Raw genomic sequence first — 8,230 nt, forward strand, 5'->3', positions numbered from 1 at the left:
TATTTTGTGCTTGTTCTATGTGCTTGTGCATGGGTCCTGTTAAATGTATATGCACCTACAGGATTTAACAGAACAGCAGCACTGATTGACTCTGTACCCGACCTCCCCTGCTAATGTAAAGACTGCAAATATAAACCTTACCTGCATACAGTTAAATCTACATGAAGAACACAACAATTGATCAGGTTTCAGAGTGCTCCTGAATTTTAAATCGATCATAATAACCGACAGATTCAATTTAATACACATGAAAGGTATAAACATAATGAATATATATAATATAAATAACATCGTTTTTTATTTAATTTAATATTTATATACTAACATTATTATCTGTAACCATTTGACCCACAGTCTACACCATAAATGAGAGTGTAAATATTTTCCCATTATTTATCTTCTACACGGTTAATCTGTGTGAAAGCTTTCTGTTTGGCCATGTCATTTTCTATTTGCAAATGCATCAGGGAGGCCATGCAGTACAAAGGAGCTGTGTTAGGATGTGTTAAGCAAGGGCTTAGTGCTTGTAAATATAATGTGTGTCTGCAGTGATGGGGGAGAGGCAGCAGATAGGTGTAGTGCACAAGCCTGATGGCCTGTGGGTAAAAAAAGGTTCAGCCTTGATGTTCTGTACTTCTGTAGCATCTGTCTCATGATAGAAGTGTGAAAACGCTGACCTAGGGGTGACCACTGTAGTTTTTTTGAGGTATGCTTTTTGTTTTGGGGGGTGGGGGTGGTTTTAAGAAAATCCCATTCATTCAGAAGTTATTACTTAACTCTTTCCCTGGTGAAATTAGGTGGTCACTACATCTACATTATTCAAAAAGAATTTTAGTCCTTGATTCTATCCATGATTTCCCATAATGCATTATACTGTACCATTCATGTAAACCAGTGCTCATCTGCCTGTTTAAAGGATTATCTCACTTCAAGACAAACATTTTTTTTACCCCTGTAATGCTCTTTTGTCCAGGTACTTTAATGTAACATTGGAATCTACTGTTTATTATCTTTGTGTGAAAAATGTATTTTTTACTTTCGGTTGAACGCCTGATGTCACATGGACTATTTTAATGATGCACTTACAAACTTTCTGGACCTTGACTGTGGTAATTACCTTGCTGTCTATGGAGTTTCAGAAAGCTCTCAGATCTCATCAAAGATATCTTAATTTGTGTTCTGAAGACGAAAGAGCATGTTAGAGGTTTGGAACAACATGAGAGTGAGTAATTAGGATTTTCATTTTGGGTGAATTATTCCTTTAAGGTGATGCAGAAGTGTGTTTCAAAAAAATAGTTTTTATGGGCATGCCACACTGAAGCAAACGCCCACTGCTATTATTGGATATCAGTTTTGCACAGTAAACTAACTCTCTTTGTGTCTTTTTGACAAGCTACGTCTTTCATAGTTGTAGCCTTCTGTGACTTCGATTAGACACAAACACATAATCAGGACATCTCAAGCGATCTCGAACAAAGCAACAGTGACACTGTATAAATATTTTCTTCTCGCATAAGTGTGCTGTGCCATTCCTGTCGGATCCAATATAGACAGCACTGCATTCTAGTCTCTCTACAAATCCAGCGTCGACCTGTGTCTTGTTTACAAAGGAATCCACAGCTCCATGTTTTACTCAAGTGTGCTGAGTTATAGCCGTGTTAGATGCTGCAACCTAATTAAGAAACTTAGATTGCTTAGATTAAATTATGTATTATAAAACTGTATAGTTGCATGCTCTCTTTAACTCCATGCACTGTGTTCATTACAATGACATTTCATATGCCTATCTGAAACAAACAGTGCTACACTACGTATTTAAAATGATCAAGAGTTCTCATACAGATCACGCAGTAGTATAAGCTTTTATCCCTGCCTCATATATTTTACACTGGTTTCTATCTCATCCAATATCAAATCATCATTCAAATACCACTTTCAGGCACCAATGTCTTGGCTTGTCCTTTAATAAGAGCTGCTGCATACACCCTTCACTTCAGTAAGCCTTTCTTTGATTTGCAACTCAAAACTGTGAAACTCTTATGACTATACAAGATGTCCATGCTTAGATCATGTATTAATTATTATACAACAGTTAGTTCTGATCCTCTATTTTGACTGGCCTCTGCCAATCACCCTACACTACTTTCCTGAGGTGCTTTTTCTTTGACATGCCAATGGAAAATGTTTGCCTGCTAACAGCATTTTCAGTCTCTTCTCCAAAAGAGGCCATGTAGGAGGCATGTGCTGAAGAGAATGTGTGAACTGTCCATGAATCTGCACCTTTAGTGGGATTATCATTCTTTCTTCTTAATCTAAATTCAACAATATTAAACAAAACCATACCTATAAATACAGCTTTGAGAGATTTTAAAATAAGAAGAGAAGCTGAGATCAGCTCAGTGTAGGATAGAGATTACATAATCGACATATTACCACCTGAAACTCATCAAAGTTCTAAAGAGTCCGACATCAATCTTTCCTGGGAGACAAAGAATGGAATGAAGTGTTCCTGGAAAAGTAACAACAGGCCAGCACACTGCTTTCCAACTCGAAGCAAAAACAACAGCACAGGAAAGGATTCAAATAAATCTTGAATCAGTCTGCATTAGGAAGTGAAGAAAACAACAACTAAATATCACATTCCTGTTCTCCTAATATCATTCCTACTGGTCCAAAAATAGAAATAAAGAAAAAAATAGCTAATGCATATGTCAGATAAATACTTAAAGGAAGACTGAAAACCTGTATCTATTTAATGAAACTGTACATCCAAAAAATGCAGGGACCATTAAACAAATCAATTTTTATTTTTATTTTTAAGTTGAGATATACTTTATTCTTTATGAATTTTGCATTTATTGTATGTACACAGGAAGTGGCTGAATCAAATCAAAACCGAAAGTTTCAGATTTTCAAGAATACCCTCCCTCTTTAGATCAAAATCAAGCGATAAAACAGACATACTGACATATTGTTGTTACAGAGGCATGTCTGAACATAGACTGGCATGAACTTATTTATAGCAGCATATCACTCCAAATTTCCATCCATGCTTTCCTCAAACAACTTGTCTCCGGAAGGGTCTTGTTTAAAAGGAAACTTCATGTGATGAAATTCAAAAGACAAGTGTTTGATATGAAGTATATTTTTCATAAGTAGTACTTCAGCTGGCACATTTTCAGATTCAAATGTTAATTATCATAATGATATGCAGATGTGATTGGGAGATTATAAATAGGAAGAAGGTTCTTCATTTTAAGTTGCAAATCACAAAGGTTGTTTCTCTTGGGGCTCAGGAGCATTTCCTCAGCTTGGGTTGCAATGTGCATCAAAATATCACTCAAATTATTTTGAATTGATTGCACATCGTTTGATTCCTAAAGACCATGGAGGAATCCAAACCTCCAGATGTTCATTATTAAGCTAAAAATCATCCGAGAGTGTGTTTATTAAACATACTGTGATAAAGCAGGAATGTTCTCTTGTGAGTTCTTACTCATTTCACTGTTGTTTTATATTAAATGGGTGTTTCAGTTTCACCTTTAAGTATGGCTAAAGCTGTTATTTTAGGTTCTCATTGCCCTCACAGGAATCCATGAGCCTGTACTTGTAAAGCTTGTGCATTTGATACATTCATATCATACTCCTCATATTTTTTGGAAAGGAAAGTTGGCTTAGTTCTGAAAACTTCTTCTAAAAACATAATGAGGGGACAGTGTTGTAGAAAGTTGGTGGTTTAAAAACTAGAAACAGGAAAATATGAAAATAAAGCACTTTAATTCACTGTAAGAATATTTAAAATAAAGTTTTCAATAAAATATATATTTAAATTTTTTTTATCAGATTATGTCTCAGTTTATCTACTTCAAAATGTCATTTTTAATCCAATGTTTTACTTGCCATTTCATTTTAATTGTTTATTAAATTTACTATCAGTTCCTGAGTGGAAATTTAAAGTTTTGTTTAAATGTATAATGCTTAGTTTTGGTGGGTTTATTTGTCAATAACGCTCATGAAGCATGCATGTTAAAACTTAAAGAGCACTTGCACACCACCTCAGGTCACTGACCTTGCATCCGTTCAGTGCTTTTCCTGCTTATTACTGCAGTGAAGAACATGTATGTCAGTAACAGGCATGATGGTAATGTTTCCACATTAAGAACTGATATTGATTTTATATTGTTTTGCTAGCCATTTTGTAAAGAATGTGAAAAATGCCAGTTCTCTTATAAGTGAGCCTCTGCGTAAAATACGCTACAGGGGTGATATAATAAATAAAAAGTCAATAACAAAAAAGAAAGCCCTGAACAGTATACACACAAAGATCGAGCCTTGCTATAAGTTTTTTTGATCTGGTTTATACTTTTATCCTCTGGCAGGCTCAGAGAAATCTGTTCACTGCTGTTTTGTAGAACTGAAATGATTTGGTGAGGATTTCAAACACAAAGAAGACATAAAAGTCTTCACCTTTTGACTTTCCTATTGAAGGGGGGGGGGGGGGGGGGGGGGCAAAAACATCTTGGTTGAATTACCATGGAGATTCAGCAGTCAAACAATAACAGAGAAGGAATGATATGAGGTATTTGCCTGCTTCATCTCCTGTTGACAGTTGGAAAACCTATATGTGCAGATTTAACCAATTTCTAATAAACCAATCAGCACTTGCATGCACTTTGATATAGCCCAATAGAAATCAGTGTAAATACTTTATTACAAACTTTAATGCTTTAATGCTAATTAAGCTAGATTTATTTTTTTTAAAGCAGAACCTCTGTTCTTTCTTTCGACATGTTCAGAATATTCATCACATGTTCAAAATATTAATACAATAAAATAAACTGGGGGCCATGAAAATTTTGGGGAAAATTCAGAAACATGCTGGTGGTTGCTGGCAAGTGTTTGTTTGTTTAAATGCTGACGGGTAAAGTGTTAAGAGTCCTTATTACTGAGGTTTAATGTAGTTCTGAGGGCACAGCACTCTGCAATAATGTTGAGTCAGAATGTTCAAGTCATCATACATACAATATGTGTAATATATTCCTGTCAGAGTGACAACACTGGTTTTACATGTTAAATGTCACTCACAAAGGCTAATCGAAGGCTTTTACCCTTCTAGTTCTCAGGAAAAAAATTATTCATGGACATGCACTTCATGTTCATAAAGTCAACTCCCAAATCTCAGCAGACGATTATTACCTCCATTCAGAATGATTGCCACACATGAGCAATAACTCAATAAATCAATTCTATTACAGAATTCTATTGTTAAACTGATTTATATGTTCACAGTAGTTTACAGAAGCATTAAAAAGCTTTATTCTATATATACTTAATAAAGTTAGTCACTGTAACCTTATTGACTGTTGTCACGCTAATGCATATCACCTCATGGTGTTTCGTGATTGTGATGTGCTCTAACCTATCCTCCATTCATATAATTTCATAGTACATGCCAGAATCTATTGATGAATGTTTATTTTAAATATGGATTAATTATAGCCATTTTTAAATGTCTTGTGCATGCAAATATTAAACAAAACAACTCAATATACAGTACTTTGACTAAAGACTTAGAATAATGCAGAATAACACTCAAAAGTTAGGGTCATATTATATATATGATTATATATATTATATTTAAAATAAAAAATTTTTAGAGAGTTTTGTGTGTGTGTGTGTCCACAAAAACCATAAATGCTTTAAACTTTGACAATAATAAATGTTTGAGCAGCAAACCAGCATATTTTAATGATTTCTGAAGGATCATGTGACACTGAATACTGGATTAATGGCTGCTGAAAATTTAGCTTTGCCAGCTGTCATTATGGTAAACTGAATACATTAAACTTCTGTGAACGCTGGGAGTCCTACAGAATAAGTAATGATGTCCTAAAGCTACACATTAAGTGGGAATAAAAGGGATTGTAAAAAACAATTTTATGGTACAGTGCAATATCCCTTTAAGCAAATACTCAAATATGCTCAAGATTAAATCCTAATACAAGAAAATGTGAGCTGGCTTAGTGCAGACAGCGAGATGTCATGGAACCAAACCTTCAAGGAATAAACAAAAGAAACAGACAGAATATTAGAATAATGTCAAGATGAAGTCACTCAGAGGCTGAAAAGAAACCAGAAGCCCAGGGGTCAAGTCTAGTGTGCAGATTTTAATCAACACAAAGCATATGCAATAATGGAGGAAAAACACTTCCTCACACTTCCAGTAAAACTGCAGACGTAAGACATTTGAGAAAGTACAGTGTCTAGCACTGGGGACATTTACGCAATATTACACAATTATGTGAGCAGGACAAAACTGTTTTGCATGGATTATGGGATTTTACCTCTGACTAGAGAAATATATCAAATAAATTAAGATAAATATTTCTGTCTTGATTTTCTTGATGTTTCTTGTTTTCTTGAACTGCAAGGAATCCAAGCTCTGGGCTATAACTGGTTCCAGCTAATACAACTCACATGTCAGGACAACATATGATCGTATTAATTCTTGATGACATTACTGAGCTCATGTTAGCTGCTACTGAGACTAACCCGTTCTTGAGGAAAATTTAAGAATGTGAAAGATTATTATAATTACTGAATCTCTGGCCTTTAACAATCAGCTACATTGAAACTTGTGCCCTTCATGAACAAAAATGATTTTAGATAGTCTTTTTGTTCTTGTCGCTGCTACTTACTTTTTATTGAAAATTGTTTTCATAAATTCAGCATCAGCCTGAGGTCAGTCATGAGATGTTCAATGAATCAGTTTTCGATCACAGATGTTTTGTCTCCCTCTACTGTGAGCTCATGTCTATAGCTCTAGACTTTGTTCCAGAAAGAGTACACAGCTTTACTTTCATAATGTTCATAATGTTATGTTTGAATGATTAGTGACAACAAATGCACACAGATTATCATACAGGAACCAACATAATAAATGGCTGATATTTTTGTTATTTATTATGATTATCAGAAGTAGATGCCTATTTGTCCTTAGTGCTCAACCCTGCAGTTGCAAAATACAAGGTTGGTTAAGATGAAGTGCTAAGGTCGAAGTGGAGGAAAAACATGACCAAGAGATCATAAACTGAAGTTTTCTGATCACCAAACCTACTTCTGTGAGAAGACCTTTAAAGCTGATGTTTGCCGTTTAAAACAATAAATCATGAGAAACACCTGAAGTAACTTTCCCATTGTTATGGGTTGATGCTAGCTCATAGATTATGACTGATTGTTGTGCTTTACATCTCATTTCGACCAACATTAGCCAGGACAAGAAAATGATTAGCAACACCACAGGCCTGAGGGATGAACCAAGTGACTAAACTAACATGAAGACAGCAGATTATGTCACACCCAAATGAGACTACCATGATGTGTGCACCTACCTTTTTTTATTATTATTATTAAAGGAGGAGTTATGGGAAAGGCCAGACTAGTATTACAATAATAAGTAGACTTTATAAAAAGTATTTTTTCTTGAAAAAACTTGATCTAACCCAGCCCCCGCTTATTTACAATACAGACCAAAAGTTTGGACACACCTTCTCATTCAAAGAGTTTTCTTTATTTTTATGACTATGAAAATTGTAGAGTCACACTGAAGGCATCAAGGGCTATTTGAGCAAGAAGGAGAGTGATGGGGTGCTGCTCCAGATGACCTGGCCTCCACAGTCACCAGACCTGAACCCAATCGAGACGGTTTAGGGGTGAGCTGCACCGCAGACAGAAGGAAAAAGGGCCAACAAGTGCTAAGCATCTCTCGGGGAACTCCTTCAAGACTGTTGGAAGACCATTTCAGGTGACTACCTCCTGAAGCTCATCAAGACAATGCCAAGAGTGTGCAAAGCAGTAATCAAAGCAAAAGGTGGCTACTTTGAAGAACCTAGAATATGACATATTTTCAGTTGTTTCACACTTTTTTGTTATGTATATAATTCCATATATAATACCACATGTGTTAATTCATAGTTTTGATGCCTTCAGTGTGAATCTACAATTTTCATAGTCATGAAAATAAAGAAAACTCTTTGAATGAGAAGACGTGTCCAAACCTTTGGTCTGTACTTTATATAAAATACAATTTTGCATATTAATTTGGGACAAAAAATATTATATCTTATATAATTGTAAATATGTTTTTATAATTCTACATGTATTGGTGCTCCTTTCAAGAAAAAGCAGATACATACTGTTGCGTGTATTATTAAAAAAGAACAACACCAAA

This window comes from Carassius gibelio, chromosome A5 (assembly GCF_023724105.1).
Source record: "Carassius gibelio isolate Cgi1373 ecotype wild population from Czech Republic chromosome A5, carGib1.2-hapl.c, whole genome shotgun sequence".
Lineage (NCBI taxonomy): Eukaryota > Metazoa > Chordata > Actinopteri > Cypriniformes > Cyprinidae > Carassius > Carassius gibelio.